This window comes from Piliocolobus tephrosceles, chromosome 13 (genome assembly GCF_002776525.5).
Source record: "Piliocolobus tephrosceles isolate RC106 chromosome 13, ASM277652v3, whole genome shotgun sequence".
NCBI lineage: Eukaryota > Metazoa > Chordata > Mammalia > Primates > Cercopithecidae > Piliocolobus > Piliocolobus tephrosceles.
The window spans coordinates 82,635,811-82,658,703 of NC_045446.1; the positions used below are offsets into that span (position 1 = coordinate 82,635,811).

A 22,893-nucleotide genomic window follows, 5' to 3' on the forward strand; every position below is an offset into this window, starting at 1 on the left:
CCTACCTGCCAGTGGAAGTAGGAATTGGAAAGCAGTAGAGGAGGGAAATTGAAGTAGGTTCGACTAGATACTTGATTAAATACAGAGCCATAAAAGGTTTTTGAGCAGAATGGTGGCATGATCAAAGTCATATACAAAGGCAGTTTATCTGGGAAAAGATAGCTTTGGAGTTAGAAGGAGTCTGGGATCAGACCAGTCGGTTAAGCGGAGGCAGATCCAGGTGTGAGGGGTTTGCTATCCAACTGCAGGTAGTGGTAGCAGTAAGATAAAAGATACCTGGATAAATAGGCAAAACACGGTGATGAAGGAAGGAGTGAAGGAAGGAACAAGGATAGTTCTTTCTCACGGATGTCAGAAGCTGGTGTTCAGTAGCAGGACTGTATAGATATCATAAGTTTGGTTGGCTTCATTTGTGTTTCTTCCCTTTAAATGAAGTAAGGTGGTCATCCTGCTAGCAACTGCCTGCCTAATTAGCTGTTTCTCATTCGCCATCAGTATATGAGCTGAGGACTGATCTACTCTTGACTTGTGCTTTGAGTTTCCAGTTCAGAAAAAAAAAAAAAGGCTTCCTTAAGAGTTTTCTGGAAAAAATATACAAAAATTATCTTTGTACTTTTACTGTAAATTTGCATATATCTTAGTTTTACTCATTTCCACAAGGTTCTTAACTCTGCCTCTTGAAATAATCACTGTAACAACTACAGTGTTTCTGGCACAGGTGAGTTGGACTTAGGGTCCATATATTTTACTTTTCTTTTTACTTGCATGTGTACTTGGGGTTGACATGAAGGATTAGGCAATTCACTCACCAGGGCCACTTTGATGAACACATCATCCCAGCCTAATTGCTAGGATGTAGAAATGGAATCTAGAGAGAGATTCATTTGGGAAAAGGAGGGAGGTTTCCCTTTATGATTGTAGTAGAGATTTAATGTTGTTACAGTGAATAACAACTGATAGAACGTTTGCAGAGCTGGAAGAAACCCGTGGTTGCAGGCTGATGCTAAGCCATATTGGTGGAAAGAGGCTGGGTGTAGGTTCAGGCAGACCAAGGTTTGAATCAAGATTCTGCCATACATTTGCTGAATGATATAGAGCAAATTCTTACTCTGTGATAGTCTCAGTGTCCTCAGTTGTAAAATGAAGATAATAACCACCTTATTGGGTTGTTTCGTGTAGTGTAGAAAGCACGTGTATGTGTCGTGTAGTGTATGTGTATGTTCGTGTATGTGTCGTGTAGTGTAGAAAGCATGTGTGGAGAGACTAACAGAATGTCTTGCATACAGTAATATATCAACTGTTAGTTTCCTTCTTCATGTCAAAAAAATCTTCCATGTTTCTTTGTCCCCAATACCTAACTAAGTTTTAGCATATTCAATAACTATTTTGCTCAATAGATGCAAATGCAGAAGGGCATTTTGAGGACTAGGAAAAGGAGCAATATCCATCATCAAATAGACATGTTTGCTTTCCAACGGGGGTCCTAATTCAGCGCTTCAGCCAAAGGGCATATATACAATTGTGGGTGTGTGCATTGTACTTCCAAAGATAAGCAGTTGTATCTTCTCACAGCTCTGTCAGGAAGCTCATCATGACTCACCCTCCTACAGATCAGGTGGTTAATTATGTTATTAAACTGTCAGAATTATCCAGAATGGCTTTGTCACCCACCTGACAAGAGACCTCAGTTTGATACCGCTGTGTTCAAATGGCTGAAAAATGTGAATGTGTTGTGAGATAATGTATGAACATATATGGAAGATTTTTTTCAAAATGTTTTATGACAGATTTTTTTTTCCCTTAATTCCTGTGCCTTAGTGATTACATTGTTCTTAACTTAAAATTGATTTTAGTTCACTTCTACAGCTATCATTCAGAGCCTAAGATATGCAGGTTCTGTGGTCAGTGTGATGGGGACAAGGATGAGAAAGATTTGGCTCATTGGGACCACAACCCTCACTTCTTAAAAAAGAAGAGAAGCCCTTCATCAGGATAAAATCACCAGCCATGATCTTTATTGTGATATTTTTACTCATCATGAAATGAGTAAACTGGATGGTAGCAAGCTAGATTCAGCTAAATAGTCATGGTGTATTGTAAAAATGGCCACAAATTCTTGGAACTCTTTCTTTCAAGAGCTGGAGGCTATTTCCATGCCCCCTTGGGTCTGGGCTGGCTTGGTGACTTGCTGTGACCAGTAGCTTATAGTAGAAGTGACACTGAACTTTCAGAAGCTCTGCCCCAAGAGACCTGGCTTCTCTTCTTATTGTGCCTATAATCCTGAGACATTGACCAATTTTCGTGATGTGGTCACTCCCTGGTGGCAAGATAGACCCTCCAACTAAACTTTGGTTGGAAAGTCAAGACCATGATGCCACACACACACACCAAAAGTATATGTAAAGATTTATTACTTGCATATGAGCTTTCTGGGGAGAATAGGGTGGGCTCCCAAGCTGGTCCACAAATGGCTTCTGAAAGTAGGAAATGGAGATGAGCTTGGGGCTATACGGTGGTTGGGGGTAGGACTAGGTGAGGGTTCCTGCGTTCAAGCTGGGGCCCACATGGTTTGAACTTCCTGCTAGCACCAAAGGAGGAAGTATCTGGGATTTCTTAATGTGCCCACATGTGGAGCAGACAGGGACGGGATTGTGATGGGGCAGAAGGCTGTCAGCAGTCAGAATGAAAAATGGCATGAAGCTTGTTATTACTCTTTTTTACTAGTGTCTTCCTAGTACATAGCATCTGAAATTATCATTTAAAAATATTTATTTTTTATTTGTCTAACCTCTCCATCCTCTACAGTAAACTCAGTAATGACTGAAACCAAGCATACATTGTTCTCTACCAAATCTCTGGCTTCTAGATTAGTGTTTGGTACATATAAAGTGCTCAGTAAATATGTATGAATGAATTTCTACAAGTGAACATTAGTTTTGCTGTATCCAGTCCTGATGCTTAGAGTCTCATTACAGAATGAATGCACTGTTAAGTCTAATGATCTTGAGTTTTTAATCCTAATAATCTTAAATTAGAATGACGGGGTCTGCATCTCCTAACAGTTGATAGCTCTAAAGAAATAGGTAAGAAATGTTAGCCTTTGGTGCTTCTCTATGTTTTGAGCTATATCCTTGTATCAAGTCCAGTCACCAGAACAGCACGTACCTGGATTAGGTTTCTCCAGCTTTTCATGGAAATATTTTTACAGTATTAGGTTCCTGATATTTATGGAAGCTGTACTACACAGCCATATACACCTATCTCTGAATATTTTATAGAAGTGCTGCTCAGCACATGGCTGTCTATTTTAGTCACTGTTTCCTAGGACAGACCCATGCAGCAGGCATCTCAGAGTTTAGAGCTGGGCCAGTTAGCATTTCCTCCTCTATTAGATGAGGAGTTCAGCCAACTTATAGAAGGAAACTGTTGTGTTAAACTGTAGTAGCTTCCCTTACCCTAGATTTTCAAAAATTATTATCTACCATTTCTTGTCTTTTTATCTTTCTTTTGATTTTATATGTATAGTCGTCCTTCACTATCTGTGGAGGATTGGTTCCAGGAACCCCCTCAGATACCAAAAATCAATGTATGCTCAAGTCCCTTACATAAAGTGATGTGTTTGCATACAAGATATGAACATCCACCTGTATTCTTTAAGTCATCTGTAGATTACTGATAATACCTAATACAGTTTAAATACCATGTAAATAGTTGTTAATACTGTATTGCTTAGGAAACAAGGATAAGAAAAAAGTCTGTACATACATGTTCCGTACAGATACTTTTTTTTTTTCCAAATACTTTTTATCCAAGATTGATTGAATCCTGGTCATAGAACCCATGGATACAGGAGAACCAACTGTGTGTGTGTGTGTGTGTGTGTGTGTGTGTGTGTGTGTGTGTGTGTGTGTGTATAAAATTTTCTGTAAGTCTCCACAAACTTTCTTTGTAAGTAGATATGGTATTAGTCATTAATAAATGGATGCTTACACACTGGAAAAGATTCAAGTAAGACTACATTCCATTGCCCTTCCCCTGTTTAAGGGAAACCTGGTGCTTGGGGAAAAGCAAGGAGTAACGCTGTCTGGTTGCTGCAGCAGAAGTGGTGGCGTGTTCTTTACCTTTATGTCTCCTATAGCACATTTAAAAGGATCAAGAAATGTTTGTCACGTTAAACTTCCTGGATTTATTTCTATACCACAGGGGCAGGAGCTTGATTCATGTCATTTATGACCAGAACTCATAGGATATAGGGATCTAGAATTTGAAATACATCTACTTTCCAGAAATATCCTGGAGGATCTTTTTTAAGTAGAGTAAGAAGTTGATTTTCATCTATATCTTCTCCTTAACATAGTGCCTAACCCTGAGGTTTTAAGCAGTGCTGAGGAATAATTACCAATTGATCTTCACGAGCACTTTAATATCTTTGAATCTCTGAGATTGATTATCTTCTTTTACCTAAAGCTTAATATGCTAAACATGAAACAATAAGTCATTGCTAATACCATTGTTTTAGTCTATAATTTAAAATGCTTCAAAAATATAATTAGGTTAACCTTTTCTCAGGGAATAGATGGATACACATAAAGAGAGCTACATAGTTCATTTCTATAAAATGAATCTATTTTCCTGCCATTTTTGCCATACAGTTGGAGATGTGCTTTCATTGAAAAACATGTCTTAACATAGTGAACTGTGAAGCATTTGGTGAAGGACTTTTAATTTGACAGAATTCCACATTGGACGAAAGAGTGGTGAAAAGTGTTTTCTAACACTTTTAGAACTGTGCCATATACCCTCAACTGTTTTCATTTATCTTTTTCCTCATCCTTATTTCCAGATTTCATGCTGTAGCTTCTGTAATTTAACTCTTCTTCATCCTTTCTAATAGCAATTTGAAGTGTAAGCCATCTAAATTTGCCTAATTGTTTTCATTTTTAAATGACATTATTAAACTATACCAGTGCTTCACATTCAAAGTATGCTAAATAAGATCCCTTAATGTAAATGATATTTGAACTCAGTGTTTTTTATCCATTTAGGATTTTTGTGTGATAGTCCAGGATTCCAAATGTTATAGCGTGGATTTCTTTTGTTTTTCAAGTTTTATTTTAAGTTCAGGGGTACACGTGCAGGATGTTACATAGGTAAACATGTGCCATGGTGTTTTATCGCACAGATCATCCCATCACCCAGGTATTAAGCCCAACAGCCATCAGATATTCTTCCTGACGTTCTCCCTCCCCCACCCCCTACAACTGGTGCCCAGTGTGTGTTGTCCCCCAGTACCATGTGTCCAATAGCATATTTGTTTAGTAATAATGCACGCTGGTTGTGTTGCAATATGGCAAATCAGGATAATGCAAGAAATAGGTTATTATAAAATTAAATGAAAGGTTAAAGGACCTTATTAGCTATTAGTAATAGAAAAAATGAAGTAAAAAACTGTGTCCTTTGGGGATATTGAAAATATTCTAAAATTTTATTATGATGGTGAATGCCCAACTGTGTAAATATACTAAAAACAATTTAATTGTACACATTAAACAGGTGAGCTTTATGGTATATAAATTGTAGCTCACTGAAGCTAATTTTTGAAAACAGCTCTGTACTGGTGAGGGAATGAAATAATGGAGTAATTTACGTACACTTACATAAACAGCAATGATCCTAATAAATCCTCAGTTGAAACAAATAGCAATTGCAATATTAAAGGTGCAAACCTCAACTGCCTAAGGAATTTTTCTGAAAGTCAAATATTGTCTGTGGCTATGGGTGCATCTTATGAGACACAAATGTTGTATCTTTGATGCTCATGCCAGTTGTATTAAGTCCATTTTAATGCTGCTGATAAAGACATACCTGAGACTGGGCAGTTTACAAAAGAATGAGGTTTATTGGACTCACAGTTCCATGTGGCAGGGGAGACCTCACAATCATAGCAGAAGGTGAAAGGCATAGCTTATGTGGCAGCAGACAAGAGAAGTGAGCTTGTGCAGGGAAACACCTCTTTTTAAAACCATCAGATCCTGTGAAACTTATTCACTATCACAAGAACAGCACAGGAAAAACCCACCTCCGTGATTTAAGCACCTCCCACTGGGTCCCTCCCACAACACAGGGGAATTCAATATGAGATTTGGGTGGGGATACAGCCAAACCATATCATTCTATCCCTGGCCCCTCCCAAATCTCACATTTCAAAACCAATCATGCCTTCTCAACAGTCCCCCAAAGTCTTAACTCATTTCAGCATTAACTCAAAAGTCCAAAGTCGAAGGTCTCATCTGAAACACAGCAAGTCCCTTCCACCTATGAGCCTGTAAAATCAAAAACAAGTTAGTTACTTTCTAGATATAATGGTGGTATAGGCATTTGGGTAAATACAGTCATTCCAAATGGGAGAAATTGGCCAAAACAAAGGGGCTACAGGCCCCATGCAAGTCCAAAATCCAGCAGGGCAGTCAAATCTTAAAGCTCCAAAATGATCTCCTTTGATTCCATGTCTCACATCCAGGTCACACTGATACAAGGGATGAGCTCCCATGGCCCTGGACAGCTCTGCCTCTGTGGCTTTGTACAGCCTCCCTCCAAGCTGCTTTTATTGGCTGGCATTGAGTGTCTGCAGCTTTTCCAGGCATACGGTGCAAGCTGTCAGTGGATCTACCATTCTGGGGCCTGGAGAACAGTGGCCCTCTTCTCACAGCTCCACTAGGTGGTTATCCAGTAGGGACTCTGTGTGGAGACTCTGACCCCACATTTCCCTTTCACACTGCCCTAGCAGAGGCTCTCCATGAGAGCCCCACCCCTGCAGCAAACTTCTACCTGGACACCCAACCATTTCTATATATCTTCTAAAATCTAAGTGGATGTTCCTAAACCTCAATTATTCACTTCTGTGCACTCGCAGGCTCAATACCACATGGAAGCTGCTAAGGCTTGGGGCTTGCACCCTCTGAAGCCATGGTCTGAGCTTTCAGCCCCTTTCAGCCATGGCTGAGGTGGCTGAGATGCAAGATACCTAGTCCCTAGGCTGCCCACAGCATGGGGACCCTGGGCCTGGCCTACGAAACCATCTTTTCCTCCTAGGTCTCTAGGCCTGTGATGGGAGGGACTGCCTTGAAGACCTCTGACATGCCCTGGAGACATTTTCCTCATTATCTTGGGGATTAACATTCAGCTCCTTATTGCTTATGCAAATTTCTGCACATGGCTTGAATTTCTCCTCAGAAAATGGGATTTTCTTTTCTATTGCATTGTCAGGCTGCAAATTTTCCAAACTTTTATGCTGTTTCCCTTATAAAACTGTATGCCTTTAACAGCACCCAAGTCACCTCTTGAATGCTTTGCTGCTTAGTAATTTTGTCCACCAGATACCCTAAATCATCTCTCTCAAGTTCAAAGTTCCACATATCTTTAGGGCACAGGGCAAAATTCCACCAGATTCTTTGCTAAAACATAACAAGAGTCACCTTTGCTCCAGTTCCCAACAAGTTCCTCATCTCCATCTTAGACCACTTCAGCCTGGATTTCATTGTCCATATCATTATCAACATTTTGGTCAAAGCCATTTAACAAGTCTCTAGGAAGTTCTGAACTTTCCCATATTTTCCTGTCTTCTTCTGAGACCTCCAAACTGTTCTAACCTCTGCCTGTTAGCCAGTTCCAAAGTCAGTTTCACATTTTCAGGTATCTTTTCAGCAGGGCTCCACTCTCGGTACCAATTTACTGTATTAGTCTGTTTTCACACTGTTGATAAAAACATACTCAAGACTGGGTGATTTACAAAAGAAGGAGATTTATTGGACTTACAGTTTCACGTGACTGGGGAGGCCTAACTATCATGGCAGAAGGTGAAGGGCACATCTTATGTGGCGGCAGACAAGAGGAGGGAGCTTGTGCCAGGAAACTCCCCTTTTTAAAACCATCAAATCCCGTGAGACTTACTATCATGAGAACAGCATGGGAAAGACCAGCCCCCATGATTCAAGTACCTCCCACCAGGTACCTCCCACAACACGTGGGAGTTCAAGATGAGATTTGGGTGGGGATGCAGCCAAACCACATTACCAATCATCAGGTATTTATTGAGTTCCATTGTGATAGAGGCTGCTCTTGGAGATTCAAAGGTATAAAATACAAAACCAACTGTATTACTTACTATTGCTGTTTAACAAAACATGGTGGGTTAAAACAACACCATTTTATTTAGCTCACGATGTTTTGGGTGGGTTGTTGGTGGGTTTTGTTATTCTTGTCTGAGCTGGCTCAGCTTATCTCTGCTGGGATTTTTCAAGAAACTGTGGTGAACTGGTGAGAGGGCCAACTGACGATCTAGGATAGACCCACTCACATGTCTGGCAGTTGGCAGGCTGTGGCACTTGGTTCTCCTCATGTGGCCCCTCATCCTTTAGTTTGGCCACATAGTAGTTTTAGGTTTCCAAGTGCAGCAAGAGCAGAAACTACAAAACCTCTTGAGGCTCAGGATCTGGACTTGCACCATGTCACTTAGACTGTATTTTACTGGTCAAAGCAAGTTACTAAGCCATCCTAGATTCAGAGGATAGGGAAATAGAATTCACCTGTTGATAGGAGGAGCTACAAGATTTGATGGACATTTGTAGAGTCAATTTCATAGTCAATCAATTACTAAAATAATGCTGCTTTCTAGACCTCAAAGTCATTTCAACACTACAACAATCTAGCTAAATCTGGTTTTGTGCTATGCAGTTTATCCCTTCCATTAAGCAAACTAAGTCTCACGATGAAGATGATTTGGGTATGTTAAATACACAGTCACAAGTATTCATGTGTATTAAATGTTGAATTAATTACCCCCACTAGAAATGGGCAGGGATAACAGCAGCTCTTGCTAAAACTGCTTAAATTTTGGTTCAAACTTTTGCCATAGATTTACCTAGCATAAAGATTGTTTTGATTTCCTAAAGTACACACCATTAAACGGGTCCAAAGCCAGAGGAGCAGGAGACCACAAGATGGGAATAAAATTATAGTGGCGTGGTTAATTCACGTTGAGTAATTAAGAAGCAACTATATTATAATATCTCTTTTAATTCTGGCCATTTGCCAGCTATAGCTTCTCTCACAGCAATAGGAGAAGTTCAGGAGCAAACCAAAACATTCACCTGAATACAATGAGAAACACACAAGAATGGAAAAAAAAAAAAAATCCTAAATCCAATTTGACTAATGTTAGAAAAGAAATTTATAAAATTCACCATATCTGTTAAGCTACCCATCAAAAGGAAAATCGGGAGCAGGTAGTGAGAAATCACCCAATATAATCTCACAACCTTATTAAAACTGTGAGATCATTATCCCATTGCCAGTTGTTCCTAAGACATGGGCCCCTTCTTAAATATGGGGGACTGAATGCTGAGGGCCAGCCAGGAAAAACACTCCCAGCTCCACTGACATCTGACATGAATCACATCAGAACCTAAGACCTTTGCCCACAGACCTTAAAAATTGTGACAGTTCAACTGTGAAAATCTTCAGGTTCAAGCTTGGGTCTCAGACAGAAAAATCCATCTCCCAACTACCTCATCAAAGTGTAGCATTCAGCTTGACTTTTCCTATCCCTAGGCATCCGCTTTCTATAAACATAGCTCCCAGCATGATGGTGTCAATTAAATACCCACTTTCAATTACCTAATAGAAGAAAAAAAAGAAAAAGGATCTTGTTACATAGGAAGGTTTTTTTTTTTTTTTAACCGATTCTATGGATGTAGAAGTCTAGCATCTTAAAAGACACGTTAAATGACCGTTTGCTCTCTATAAGCTGTTGCCTCAGATGCAGTTGAGATTTATAAAAGTCCTAGGCAAGCTTCTTAGAAGCATACTAACCTCGGCTGATAAAGAGCGGTTCTATTTTCCTTTGAATTAGACATCCCTTTCTCTGCTATAATCCTCTTTATATAGAGACTCCTTTTCTATTGAGCCAAGACTGGAATAATTGCAAAAGCCTTGTCAGGGTGCCATACTGGAGAGACTTTTCATGTCTCCATTATCCCTCTACAAGTAGACAGTTTATTTTTTTTTTTAACTTTTTAAAATGTATCATTTAAAAGCTTGTTTAATCAATTACTCAAATAATGCTGCTTTCTAAGTCACTTCATCAAATTTACTAAGGAAAAAATAATTATTTAAGGTGATGGATATCCCAATTACACTGATTTGGTCTTTACAAATAATATAAGTATATTAAATTAGGACATGTCCCCTGAAAACATGTGCATCTATTATATACCAACAAAAATATAAAATTAAAAAACTTTACTAAAAGATCAACTATAAGATGGAATTGTTTTAATAGCTATGACAACTTCTAGAAAGTTCTACTACAGAGTTTTCTTTTCTATATTTATAGAAGCATTTCAAGGAATAGTCAACTTCTTAAAAACTATGGGTAGAAGTGGTTTAATTGTTTTATTATATGTTTAATATTCAGAAAAGCATATTTCTAGTCAACAGTTGCAATTTCGGGTATCCTATACATTCATCATAAATATGAATTTGCTGAGAAAAGACACAGAACAACCATATCAATGGGAAATGGTGAAACTGTGGTTACTAAGTTTTAGAAATACAAATTTTAAGCTGATATGCTCTTTGAGTGGTTAGGAAACGAATGATAAAATGCCTACAATTCAAAATAGTTTAAATGACATTCAGAGGATAGAAAGATACTCAAATGCTCGAAACGACCCCTTCACACGTGATGTGATAAAATTTAACATGTTGTCAGAAGCACCAAATTATGGCTAAGTCACTCTGGTTGAAAGTTTTAAAGAATGGTTAAACTCAAAAATAATAAAAAATGACCTTTAAAACAGCTAAAGAAATCTGAAATGGCCAAAATCATCCTATGCCAAATGATAAGCTAATTTGTTATTATCTAGTATCTGGAACATGTATTAAGTGGGATTTGTCAACTCAGTAGCGGTGGGCCGACAGATTCAACATGAAAAGCAAAAGCTGTCCAAAGCAATGGAAAGGAAGTAAGGATGGGATTACTCAAGAGAACAGGACACTATCACATTTACCTTAGTGTTAAATCTATTCAATAGAAGTCTAAATCTCCCTAGGATTCTTAAATCTCAATAAAATGAACATTTACTAAAATATGGCTCTTATGACAAAATGAAAAAATTGCCATTTAAAGCTTCCCTAAAATATTCAAAAGCTTTTAAAACCACTCAATCTACTGCGAATTTCTATTAACTTCATAAACAACTACAAGAAAACAATGTTTTGGTAAATTTAGCACATTGATTTTTGGCAAATTAGCTTCTGGCAAACTGGTTGTTTTATATATTGTTTATTTCAGCATATTGATTTTTAGCAATTTGGCTTCTTTCTGATACCTGGTGCCCTCAGAGAACAAACTGGATAATCAAAGACTTATTTTTAGAAATATATCAAGTGCCAAGGGTCACTGGTTAGGAGACTGAATATACATGGTGTTTGAGATAGACATTGCCACCAACCTCATGGGAGATACAGCCTGTCGGGGAAGACAGACATTAAGTAAAAGTGACATAAATAATTATTTAGTCAGAACTGTACTAAATGCTTTAAAAAACATGGTATGAAATGAGAGTGTCTGAGAGGAAGACCTGGTAGATAACCTTTTATTTTTAATTAATTTATAATTAAAAATTATATAAAATAGAAAATGCAGTCTGGCCTGGTGAAACAGACAGGAGGACCAGCGCTGAGCATCATCATCAGTCAGGTGTAGGTGGCGTGGTAGGGCTGCAGAACTGGCATAGACCATGGGCAGCACACAGTGCCTAAGGAGCAGTGGCTGGCATCCTTTAATGTCTCCAGTGTTCATCTCGTGCAGGGTTCTTTATGTTTTCCTCACATGCCTTCTTTGTCTTTAAAGTGACAGGCTGCACTTTCCATGTGCTTCTCTCTCACAGCTTACCTGCAGGCTCCAGTCTTCTCTCAACCTGCAGCTTGTGACCCCTGTTGCCGTTTGCCATGCTGCCACTGAGGCTGGCCTCCCCAGCTCCTTTTCCTTGGCTGCTTTTTATTTTTATGCTTACACTTCTCCGTTGTTGTTCTTCTCAGCGTTCTCCAGCCTTTGAGACAGCATGCTGGACAGTGGCGGCACTCCCGTGCCTCCGCACAGGTGTACTGAACAACTGGGTCTCTGACACCTCCCAGGGAGTGGTTTTACATTGCTGTGGTGGCCTAAAGCTTCTCATCCCAGATACCATCTTCATTAGAAATCTAAGGATTCTCGGAGGCTCTTTTTGAAATCATCAAATCATCAATGTTTGACCTTAACTAATACTAGAAAACAAGTTGTCCATATTATTAAGAGGAGTTCTAAATAGTTAGAATTTGTTTTCTGTTTTTTGTTTTTGTTTTTGTTTTTTTTTAAAAAAAACTCTACTTGTGGAGCAGGGCTACCCTACAGGCAGTGTGCCTTTGTTTAAAAAAGATAAATGAAAGACGAGAGGAAATTATGTGTGCCCTGTGATTAAGATGTACCTAAATGATATGTAAATAGCTATGTTAAAAAAGCAGTCAGTAGCACTAAGAGACAAAAATGTTTTTGCTTGCGTTGTTTACAAAGAAGTTTAGATTTCAGCAGAACTGGACTGCTGGAATAAAAGACACAGTCCAGGTTTTGGTGTTTTCTTGTTTTTTAAAAAATTGGCATATTTGTTTTCTGGGGCTGCTATAAAACAAATTACCACAAGCTTGTTGGCTTAAAAAACAAGAATTTATTCTCTCACAGTTTTAGAGGCTGGAAGTTCAACATCAATTTCAGGAAGATCAACATCGATTTCACTCGGCTGAAATGAAGGTGTCAGCAGGGCCAGGCACCCTCTGGAGGTTCTGGGGAAGAATCCTTGGTTCTTGGAGCTTCAAGTGGCTGGCAGCATCCTGACTTGTGGCCACATCCCTCTAATCTCTGTTTCTTCCTCCTCCGAGTGTAACCTCATCTCCCTGTGTCTCCTTTACAAGGACATTAGTGATGTCATCTATGACCCACCAGGTTAATCCAGGATGATCTCCTCATCTCGAGATCCTTAACTTAATCGCATTTGCAAAGACCCCTTTTTCAAATTAGGTGAGATTTACAGGTTCCAGCGATTAGGATTTGATATCTTTGGGGTCATCATTCAGCTCACTACACAGGGGTTATATTGTTTCTGTTGAGAATCACAATTCACAGAAAGGGGCCCAAAGCTTTGCTTATCCTGAAGATAGGGTAATTTGTTCTATTTGTTTGTTTCCAGATATAAAGTTGTTTTTCCCGACTCTGCTACTGGTGCACGTGATCATCCTGGTAGAGGACAAGGTGCCAGTGCTGCTTTCTCAGTTGAGTGCTTGCAAACAAACTGGCTGACAAACGCAGAGCACTCGATAAATGTCATTGTTATTATTGCTGTGGCTCCATGCAGGAAAACAGACTGAAATTTTATTATTATTTTTTCATATCAGATGGGTAATAAGATTTGAGGGAGACACACCTCTCATGTGTGTGAAAATCCAGTCATCACACTTATGACTACAAATGGACCAGACTGAATTTTTTTTTATTTTTTTATATTTTTTAGACAGAATCTCGCTCTGTCACCCAGGCTGAAGTGCAGTGGCGTGATCTTGGCTCACTGCAAGCTCCACTTCCTGGGTTCACGCCATTCTTCTGCCTCAGCCTCCCAAGTAGCTGAGACTACAGGCGCCCACCACCACGCTTGGCTAATTTTTTGTATTTATTAGAGATGGGGGTTCACTGTGTTAGCCAGGATGGTCTCGATCTCCTGACCTCGTGATCCGCCAGCCTCGGCCTCCCAAAGTGCTGGGATTATAGGTGTGAGCCACTGCACCTGGCCCCCAGACTGAAATTTTAAAAAAGGAAACCCTAACATGATAATGGTAGTTAGTGAATGGAAGGATCAGATGGTCATACTACTTTAAAAAATTAAGTCAAAATTTAATTTAAAAAAAGTTTTTAAACATCCATTTAATCTGAATACTCTTGAGACTACAAGACTACTCTAGAATTCTTAGTAAATTCCATGCTCAGAGTCTATGAGAGTCTAGTGGTTATCTCTGAGTAGTGGGATCATGAGTGATTTTTTAAAATATTTTATTTTCCTGTTTCCATGACTTTCCTATATAAAACATATATAACATATATAAAAATTGATTGAAATTAATGTGTTTGGGCCAGGTAGATCATGTCTGTAATCCCAGCATTTTGGGAGGCTGAGTTGGGAGAATCACTTGAGGCCTGGAGACCAGCCTTGGCAACCTACTGAGACCCCATCTCTATAAAAACCTTTAAAAATTAGCCAGTCGTGATGGCTCATGCCTTAGTCCTAGCTACTCAGAAGGCTGATGGGGGAGGATCGCTTGAGCCCAGGAGTTTGAGCCTACCGTGAGCCATGTCACACCACTGTACTTCAGTCTGAGAGACACAGTGAGATCCTGTCTCAAAAAGAAAACTTAATTATCAAAATTTTGATATATAAACTCTGAGCTTTAGAGTTTGCAGTTACTTTTATGTACATTATCACTTTTACAGCTCCATGAGGTTGACGTTATTTTTCTGTTTGGAAGGTGAGGACATGAGCTTTAGAGGGATCCAATCCAAGGCTAATGTAGCAAGGAAAGGAACAGGACCGTAGTCCTTTTTATCTTAACTCCAAGTCTAGTGGTTTATACAGAATTTAAGTTACTGTGAAGTTGATGATACTCCTTATAAAATGTATGTTTGCCTGCTTTGGAATTTGTGCTAGAAGAAAATTTTGTTCATCCAACCCCAGTCTCCAGGTGGGATTCCTAGAAGTTTTCAAACCTGTTTATTAATGTATTTTTTAACATGTGTCAAAATTCTGCTTAGTTCCACAATCATTATTTCTAGGAATTTCTGAAAAATGCCCATTTATGTCTTAAGAATAGTCCATTCAAATCAAAAAAGGCTCTTTTTAATCATGTAGTTCTTAAAAATATTTTTTTCATCTTCCTGCCTTTATCATAGGTCTTCTTATGCCTAAGAACTAAAGCAATTTCTTTAAAATGGACAGAACAGGTTCTTTCCATGATAGTTGATCCTTCCTTATGAAATTGGGTGCTAAGTCAGATTTGGTTTTGAGTTGTCTTCCCTATCACCCACACCCTCACCCACCAACTTGCATTTATTGAAGCAAAATATTTCACAGTATTTGTGGTGCCATTAGAATGTCCTTCAGTCCAACACTCTATCCTCTTCCTAAAACTCGGTGTTTTGCTGTTGAATATGTAAAGGTATGTAAGGAAGTTCATTGATGTTCTGCTTTCCAGTTACTCGCAAACCTGTAAATATTTCTGAAGCCTTGAATAGATCATTTGTTCATTATTGGTGTCAGTTTTACCCCCAGGGAACGTTTGGAAATGCCTGGAGACAGTTTTTGGTTGTCACACTAGCAAAGAGCAGGCACCTAGTGGGTAGAGAAAAGGATGCTGCCAGCCATCCTACAGAAACAGCCCCCACAACAAAATTATATGACCCCAAATATTCAATACTGCCCTCGTTGATAAATACGGGCCTAGATCTACAGCATCCATCTTTCAATTCCATCTTATAGATGTTCAGCTCTCACTGAAGACCACAGAGATACAGACTTTACGAAACATGCACTTAAACAAGGAGTGGCAGCATCTTTCAGCTGATCTGGGTTCCACCCTTACTTTTTCTTGGTGACCTATGCATAGCATATGGCTTTCATATCATCTCCAGTCTAGGATAATGATAGTGTCTTACTCTCTGGTGGCTGATTTCTGTGAGGCCTTAAGGTTCATTCTCTTGGGGGAAAAAAAAAAACCTTAGGGCAGTCAGAAGACCCCCTAAGGGCACAGTTGATTGTGCCTTCATCTGTATCCTCTCTTTATATTTGTAATACAACAGTTTGTTTGTTGTTGTTGTTGTTGTTGTTGTTGTTGAATAATTTAAGGGAGGTGCTTTGGTCTCCTCAATAAATTATGTTGTGCCATAATTCCAGTACCTAGCATAATGGCAACACATAAAAATTGCTTAATAAATGTTTGTTGAATGAATGATTTTAATTGTTCAGAGTTTCATATTCAGTTATAGATCATAAATTCCAATTACCTATAGTTTCCTGTCACCTTCCTCAGATTTACTCTGTCTTCTAACTTCTGTTTTAGTTTTTGTACTGGTTTTATTTTTGCCATCAGGGGATACATTTTTGTATTCATTTAATTTACTAATTTACTCATATCAATTTACTAATTGTTTATTATTCTAGGTACTGGTAGCATTGTCAGAAAGGTTTAAGGAGTGAGGAAGCAAACATGAGTAAAGACAATGTATAATTTAATTATAATACAGAGAGTGACTGAATGCTATTAGAATCTATTTACAGAAAGATCAAAATAAAATTTGAGACATAGAGGAGAAGCTTCTAGAAGCAAAATAACAATCAGTGTGCCCCTGGAAGTAGGATGAGGTTTGAACAGGCATTTTTTTCATTCATTACTCACTCACTCACCTACTCATTAATCCTGTAAGCATATTTTGAATGCCTGCTCTGTGGCTAGGGACACAAAGATGAATAAGATATTGCTTGTACCATCAACGCATTTATGGTTTAATAACTGAAAAAATTGACAATAAACCTCTTCGCAACAAGCCATCATCACAACAGTCAAGAATAAGAGAAAAACATTGCTTTTGGATCAGATGGGTTTGCCATGAGAATCCTGGTTTCTCTATTGCTTCTGAGCTGTACAACCCTTGGGCAAATTTCAATTATGTCTCAATGTCCATATTTGTTACATGGGAATAGCAATATCTGCCTCACAGAGATTTTACTAAAATTACATGAAATAACATGTTAATTATTCAACAAACATTTATAGAGAACCCAGTACTTTCCAGATACTAGATTAAGCACTAGAGGTTAAGCACTGAGGACACAAACACAAATGACCCTCCACCCCTGTCTTCCAAGGGACAGTTTGATAAGTGCTTTGGAAGAGATCACAGAGCAGGTGTGCTTGACTTGGACGGTGGAAAAGTCATGAAGGACCACTTCCCTGTGGGGTAACCACTGAGTTTGATGTTAAAAAACATTGGAAGTTAGACTCAGGAAAAAACTTCACCGCACAGGGTGTTCCAGATGTAAAAACAGCAGGCATGCTGAGGGGTAAGTAGCTGACTAGAGCCTAGAGAGGAGGGAAGATGTGGAGTAGGGGAGACAGAGACAGTGGGACACAAGAGTAGCAAAGACTGAGGCACAAGGCTGGATGTCAGCAGGCTATGTGTGCCTTGTTAGAGAGTGTAAATCCAACTGGAAGCCACTGGAAGAAACAAGCTCAGTAACCACCTAACACATGAGTAAAACAAGTTTACATTCTGGAAGGTTTGGGAGAAGACTCAAGTGAACTGGGCACGTTCTGGTGTTACTAGCTGAAGACTTGTACATGAAAGTTTAGGAAATTAATTTGAATAGGTAATATGAGGCAAGGCTGTGTTAGAATTTGGTAGTCTTGGTGGTCGTTTATCTACAAAATGATACATTGTTTTAGCACCATGTGTACAATGTCCTAGATGAGGAAAAGACTTGAGGCTTGAATACCAGATATGAGATTGTGACTTCGTTATCAAATTGCAGGGTCCAGGTCTAGGGGAGAGCAATTGAAACGTACGTGAAGAGATGGACAGCAGTCTTCTGAAAAGAACCATCAGTATGAGACAGAGAGGGTAGAGCCCACAGCTCTATAAGCTTAAGTAAGTGAAAGCATGGTGGTCCCTGGGTTGAAAGGCCAATGTGACTTGAGAGAGAAGATATGAGTTGAGTTTGGCACATTATGTTTTAGATGCAAGAGAGGCAAAAATGTGAAACTTCCTATTGAGACCTTAGATATATGGGATGAAATCTTGTGCAGGAAACTGAAGCTGTAGGTACAGATTTGGGAATCCTCACAATAGAGATGATTGTTTGGGGGTATATAAATGCTTCTTGATATTCTTTATGTCCATTTTTGAAGGTTTTCTAATGTTAATTAGGAGCTTTAGTCCGATATTCAATTAACAGAGCAGTGCTTTTAAGTATACTGTCCTTTGCTGCAACGCATCTGTTTAATATGTGCTACTACCTAATATGCCAGGAAGTTCTGGGTCCCCAATAACTCTCTTGTGATAAATTGTCACCTTTGGAAGTTACATGAGGTTTTCCAGCCTCCGAAGCACTCTCTGAGTATCTGATGTTTTAATACAGAGGAGTACATTACTGGTTTAATTATGGTAAGAATTCTTAATAACCAGATCCTGAGTATGGGAGTCTACCTGCTTCTTCTGGAAAAAGGATTATCTCTGGAAGGGAGAGAGAAGCAAGCTGTGGTTCAGTTTGTGTCACCTGTGTCAGTGGGATGCCACATGTTTGAGTTAGTAATGTGTATCCAGCACTGGCTTAGATACTAAGAATACAGCAAGTTGTTTTTGTTGCAAGTCCAGCAAACAAGCACAAGATGTGTAGAGAAGGGATTACATAGACGTCTGTTCCAAAGGCTGATAAGCACTAGAAGAAGCAGAGGCTGACCTTGTTCAGGGCAGTAGGATTTTTGAAAATCACAGTATAATGGCATTTTAACTGAACCCTAAAGTCTAAGTAACATTTACTCTGGAAGTTAAATGAAATAATGTTGCTTGGTTATCATAATAATAATGCACTAGAAAATAAAGTCAATTAATTTTTTTTTAAAAAAGCAATGCTCTTATTTGCTTGGAACACTATAAGTACTCAAAAATGAAGAAAAAGAAAAGTAGACATTTGCCAGGTAGTCAGGGAGAAACAGGAACAATGTATATATTTCAGAGAGAAGGAACAAGGTGTGTGTGTAACAAAACTACAGAGACAGGAAGAGTAGGCACAGCGTACGTGTTTGCTGAGAGATCATACTGAAAATATTGACAAACAAATTATCATATTTCCTTTAAAAAATGGTCCCTGAGCCTGCAAAAAGGAGCATGGCTTATGGATAGAGGAAGATCAGATAAAAGGAGACCGGTCAGGAGGCTATAGCTCAGATCTAGGTAAGAATGAATGGGGATCTGAACTAAGGTAGGAGATGGAGAAGAGACGATAGATTTTAGATAGATCTACGTGGTAGAATTAACAGAATTTGGTGGCTAATTAAATGTGATAATACACAGGCAAGGAGGATTCTAGAACACCTCCCTGCAGGAACTCCCAGTGGAGTTTGAGCATGTCTTGTCTGACTGAGGGCATGCATATCTGAAACCACCTTGTGCTGAATGACAAGCCTGATTTTTCCAGCACCAATGCTCTTCTTGATTGTTTGCTTGACACTTTGGGAAGTAGCATTAACACTCTCAGGTCACTAGGGGGCTAATCATAGCCATTTTCATGATTGCAATACTGAATTGGAGTTTTCAGAGGATAATCATGGCAGTTCACATAAGGGTCTTTCCTGGAAGAGGCTCTCACTGTCTTCAGACAATGTCATTTGCATTGAGACCATTCCATGAGGCTAGTGTCATAAAAATAATTACTTATACAGCTTTTGCTCTCAAATCTTTAGTCATTCCAGATGTCTACTGAATACAAAATTCTTTGTTCATCCCAGCTGTAAATGTGTTAAGCTGATGGACACAAACTATTCACAAATGAATGACTAGAAGGATGGATGGATGAGCATAGATAGGTAGATAGATAGATAGATAGGAATTAATGACAGGAGTTAGTGCTCTATTTCCATGAGCATGTTAACAATTTTAAAGAAAAATTTATTTACATTGATTTAGTAAAACCATAAACCTGCATTTAAAACCTACATTGGCTATACGTAAAGCACTGTGTTGGACTATTACATACTAGATTCAAAGCCCTTAGAAGACAGAGGTGGAGGGTCATTTATGTTTGTACGTCTAGTGCTTAACCTAGTATCTGGAAAGTAATGGGTTCTCTATAGATGTTTGTGGAATAATTAACATGTTATTTCATTTAATTTTAGTAAAATCTCTGTGACGTAGATATTACTGTTCCCATGTAGCAAATATAGATATTGAGACATAATTTATATTTGCCCAAGGTTGTACAGCTCAGAAGCAATGGAAAAACCAGCATTCTTATGGCAAAGCTGTCTGATCCAGAAGCAATGTTTTTCTCTTACTCTCCACTCTTGTGAAGATGGCTCTTTGAAGGCACTGTCTGATCCTTCTTGAGCTTCTGCACAGTTCGTAGTTGGGAGCTGAGTTACTCTTTCAGATCATAAAGAAGTCTCATTATTGGCAACCAAACTGTTGTGCTGACCCAGACATTTTATATCTGGAGCTGCCATTTGAGAGTCACCAGCAGAGGGTTCAAGTTCAGGTAAGCCACAGCCTACCAGCTTTGGGAAATGATGAGGATAATGACATTCCTGACCCCAGCCTTCCAAGATGCTCACCAAGCCCAAATGTGCACCTGTGCAGAGCAAGCCATAATTCTTTACCTCAGACCACTAACCATGTTCAGATAACCATGAAAATGATTTCCATTGATTCAGTAGAACCTAATTATACTGCAAAAGAATGAAGTTGAGTAGAAGAATGACATTTGGGGACAGAATTATTAAGTAATGAAAAATAAGTAATGGCAATTGACCCTTGAGGTGTCTGATCGGATCCACACAAGACTGCTAGGAAAATAAATTAGTTGTAAGGGATCTATACCTTCTCTGTGAACCGCAGGCCATTAGCATTGTCCTTTCAATTTCTCCAGGAAGTTCTCAGGCTTCATTTAGCTGCTGATACTGTAGAAATTTCATCTTTAGGAAGAAAGTCATAAATATAGCAACACCTATACTCTTTTGAAAAGGAAAGATTCCTAGTATCTGGGCAATAAAGTGAGAATTTGATTCATTTATTTAAAAGATCTCCCAGGTGCCAATTCATTTACTTCTAGGGTGGTCTTTTATTTTTTTTCCTTTTATATTTTTAAAAAGAGATATGATCCTCCCACCCCTTCCCATCTCACTGATGTCTTTAAAAAGCTGGAACCAGAGTCTGATTACAGACATTTGTTGCCACGAAGACACAACGGAATGTGGTTAAGGGAGAAGAAAGAGCCTTAACTATGAATTATTTTCCTTTGATGGCTAATTTTTTTTCTCTTATACCTTTCCAAAAAGGTGGCAAGGTGACATCTATTTAGAGTGTATTTAATTGCAACTTTCAGAAGACTGAAACAGTAATATCTCACAGAATCCTCAGTCACAATTCAAAATGTTTGGAGAAGCAGAACATGAAGTGTACTCTCAGCAGAGGGGAAAGAAATTGGAATTTCAAGTAATCTGCCTGGTCTGCTGATTACACTGTGTAACAGAGGATATACCAGCCCTTGATTTTTGTCTTTGATTTCCATTCATCTGGGGTCCTTTCCTTATGATCAGGGACTCTGTGGGTAGCCATGGTGCTTAAAATCTAAGGAATAGCAAAGAGAATTTTGTTCTATTATAAAGTGGTGGTGTCAGATGCAAGTAATTGGACCCTAATCCCTATCTACAGGAATTCAAAGACAGGTCAAAAATCTCACCCAGAGCATCTTCCTAAACCACAGTTAAATGGTGTGTGTATATATACACATCACTGTGTATGTGTATGTGTGTCTGTGTGTGTGTGTGTGTGAGAGAGAGAGAGAATATTCATAAAGAAACACACAATAAAGTCATGTGGATTACAAAAATTGATGACATAGTCATTAGATAAGAATCAATCTTGTTTAATTTTTACATAGAATTACTAAAAATAAGCAGTCAGAATTTTCCATGTATTTCAGTTAGTTTTTTTTTTTAATTCAGTGGAATTAATTACTGTAATTTGGGAAGAATGAACTTTGTTTTAGTTCAGAAAACGTATTACTCACATAATGGATCCCAGGAGCCATACAGTGTCAAGAATTGTTCAGTTGTGTAACCGTGTTATCAAGAAACCTCATTCCTCCTCCCTGCCATCCTTGGAATCAGGCCTCACAGAATCTGGCTCCCTGCTTGTTTCGAAAAAGATACCAGAAACAAATAGAGCTACTGATTTTTCATTGTTCACATTGAGACAGGGCATCAGAGTGGTAGGGAGAATTGGGACAAATAATCTTACTCTCCTATAAACCTTATAAACTTTTACTTCTTATATTTCAAAAGGATGTGTAAAACCTGTGATCTTTTCTTCTATAGCATTTCGTGAGAAGTAAGGGTCTTAAGGTTAAGCAGGACATTGAGAAATCCTCTAGGAAGCCCTCTAAAATAATACAAATATATCATCACTCCAGATAGATTTAAAACATCCAATTTTATGACGAAGAATTGCATAATCACCTTATGAGAAGAGAACTCAATAATACAGATTTTTACTGTGGGGACATTTAATTCCCCAAAAGTAAAGGGCATTTATTTAAAACACCAGGTTCCCCAAGATACTAGAGTAACATTTAAAATGGTACCAAAGCATTGATGATCCCGTTGGGAATTTTTAGCCTGACTACTTTTGCACACAGCCTGCATACAGAGCTTTGTCTCACTTCCGCATCCCTTTGTGAGTTGTAATCATGGCTGTCATCTCCTCCAGATGGGAAGCTCCTGTGGGGCAAGGACCATGTTTTTGTTCATCATCATCTCTCTCCCACGGTGCTTTTACATTGCAGGTCCTCAAGGAGTAATTACTGAACACATAATACATAGTACAGATCAGGAATAGCGAATTCAGAGTACTCTGATATAAACAATACAGTTCTTTGATGAAGACATGCTACTTCCCCACTTATGCAACAAATACGTTTAGTTATTTTTTCCTGGAAAAGTATGTCCATTTTGTTGTGTTATCCACCTGGATTTCACAACATG

General features: G+C 38.7%; 1 protein-coding gene and 1 pseudogene across 2 annotated transcripts in view; one reads left to right on the forward strand and one right to left on the reverse strand.

Moving 5' to 3' along the window:
• The window catches only part of FAT3 (FAT atypical cadherin 3), a 547,597-nt gene that overhangs the window by 367,876 nt on the left and 156,828 nt on the right, over positions 1 to 22,893 (forward strand). The gene's annotated exons all lie outside the window — the stretch shown is intronic.
• On the reverse strand, positions 13,483 to 13,567 carry LOC113223068 (annotated as a pseudogene).